The following is a 2,969-nucleotide window of genomic DNA, read 5'->3' on the forward strand; positions in this document are numbered from 1 at the left end:
TGATTCTGTTTCATTGATTACTGCTTTTATCTTAATTACTTTTCTCTTTTAAAATTGCTGGATTTTTTTCCACGTTAAATTCTTGAGATGGATGCTTGGATCACTGAATTTTTTGTCCTTTTTTTCTCATTCATGCATGTAAAGCTAAATGTTTTCTATGAATCATAGTTTAAGCCAAATTTTCTGAATAAAAATGAAAAGGATTCACTATTTTTTAAAATATCTATAAAGATAAAAGCGTAATAAGCTAATTAGACTGGATGTCCTTCCAGGTGACCTTTCAGACGAAACCAGGGCTGGGAGAGAAGCGTGGGTCCCAGGTGCCAGGGGGAAGCTGGTGCTGGCAGCCAGGGGAAAAAAGGCCTACTCTTGCATGAATTTTGTGTGTTGGGCTTCTAGTCTATTATAAATATCTAATAGATCATCATCTGTTTGAGATATTGGTCAACACTCCTGCAGTTGCAGGTCTCAAAACAAGTCTAAGTTTAAAAATACAAGGAAATTTGTTGGCCCAAATAACTAGTATAGCAGTTATAAAACCGCTATAAAAATGAGACCTTGATGATTGAACTAAGATTCAGCTTAGCCAATATGTCCTAATGTCCAACTTCAGTTACTCCTGAGACCAGCCGTGGGCAAACTACGGCCCGCGGGCCGGATCCGGCCCGTTTGAAATGAATAAAACTATTGAAATAAAAGACCGTACCCTTTTATGCAATGATGTTTACTTTGAATTTATATTAGTTCACACAAACACTCCATCCATGCTTTTGTTCCGGCCCTCGGTCCAGTTTAAGAACCCATTGTGGCCCTCGAGTCAAAAAGTTTGCCCAGCCCTGCCTTAGACCTTCTTCGTATTATTTATCCTAATTTTAGCAGGTCTTCCTCACATGACAAACAGTATAGCAGATCCACAATCTTATCCCTGCAGCATGGACCCCAGAGTCAAGCCTCCACATCGGGACTAATAAGGAAAGGGCAGAGCATTCCTGGGCCTGCCTTCCATTAAGTATACTTCCCCTCTTCTGCACTCCCCACACCTGAGAATTTAGGATTGTGGGTGGAGTGAAGGAGATGGGAAAGCTTTCTCAGCAGTTAAAGATAATAAATATAACAGTACATAACGCCTAATATGCATGTCATTATATTTGCCTTCAACTCCTTGATTCCTTGGTTTCAGGTGTGTCTCAAGGACAGTATACACTTGGCATTATTTATATAATCTAAGTGGAAATTCTGTTGTTCTTTCTCCTTTCAGAGATGATTTTATCTCATTCAAACTTTTATTTTAAGGGTATATATTTACCTTGATGTATCTTTTAATTTTTATGTAATTTTTTGTGTAGTATTTTTGGCTGTTTTTCTTTTTCCTTTTCTATACTTTTCTTTTTTTTCCTCCCTTTTTCTTTCTCTGAGCAGAAGTACACATATAGGCCCCTTTTTAATTCTAATGGAGGATGTATTCTTTAACTGAATGCTTGAATTTATATTCCTCGATTTCACAAATAAACAAATATATTGTTGCTGCCTACTATATAAGATGAAGAAATTATTAAACTACTTCTAGTTTCCCTTTCATGCTCACATTTGTTTATTTTTTAATTGATTTGTTATTTTACTATAACATAAGTGACATAATAGCAGGAACTACTCAAAGCATATTTCCATTTCCTGAAATAGTTCCTGGAACAGAATAAAAGTTTAATACATAAGTTTCAAAGAAAGAGCATGTCAGGAGGAATATACATCATACTGATAAAATCATTTCATTTGGGAATAAGAGTGATGCCTGGCAGGTTGGATAGTACACAAACGGGGTCTTATTTTGTCTGTAAATTTAATTTTTAGTGTGGCTAATTAAAATTAATTAAAAGAACGGAAAATTATGCCACATTTTTTAAAATATATGAACTACATAGAATTATAAACTGTATAGAATTTATAACATTACAAAATGTGAGATTACCCCTGAAATTTTTACTTTTGTAAATTATCTGTATTTTATGTCTGAATGTTTACAATATTATTTTGTTTTTATGTTCAGTAATGTCACCAGATGTTGTGTTATTTGTGGTTGAGTGTTACATTCGTTTTTTCATTTCTGATATGCAATGAGCCCTATCAATCTACTGAAGTATCATTGCTCTCTAATTGCAAGAGAATATTCTTCCATTATATATTTTTATATCAATTTCTTTTTTAAGTACTATTTTTACTTTTTATGCATTAAAAGTTTATGTCATTGTCTGCTTTATGTGTGTTACTTTTTCTACTTTTTGATTAAATACTGTAGGTATTTTTCTCATTTTTTTTCCAAATCATTGATTATTTTTTGTACATTGATGTTTCCCTAGTACTTGGCCTCCAACTGTCTTTACTTTAAATAATATGTGTAACTATTTCCCATAGAAAGACCTATTTACAGACTTGGTCCCTACTTCTCTGGGAAATGGGCTTTTAAACAGTTTCCTCTATAGCAACAATTTTCAACCTCTTTCATCTCATGCCACACATTAACGAATTACTAAAATTCTGCAGCACACCAAAAATTTCATCACAATGGATGGCTATTACGGTGTTGGTTGTTGTCATTTTTTAATTTGACAATCTAAGAGAAAAGAGGGAAGTGCTCCTGACTAAACAATCTGGTATTGCATATTTTAAAAATACTTGTGTCCAAAAAAGAAAAAAAAAACTTGTGCACACCAATGTGCGTGCTGTGGCACACTGGTTGCAAATCACTGCTCTATAGTAAAGATTATTTTGTCCACCTGCAGCACTGAACATTTGCTTTCCTTTCTGGGAATCTAGGATTGCAACAGGTTTTTTTGTTTTGTTTGTTTTGTTTTTTGAGCCTATGTGTTACTGTATTTCACTGCTTTAAGGGAGAGTAGACTCTGTGAGGTCCCTTCAGGAAGAGCTTGGGAAGCCTGCACATGAATTCATGTAGAATTTACCCAATGTGTTTT

Source organism: Myotis davidii, unplaced genomic scaffold, assembly GCF_000327345.1.
Source record: "Myotis davidii unplaced genomic scaffold, ASM32734v1 scaffold26, whole genome shotgun sequence".
Classification (NCBI taxonomy): Eukaryota; Metazoa; Chordata; class Mammalia; order Chiroptera; family Vespertilionidae; genus Myotis; species Myotis davidii.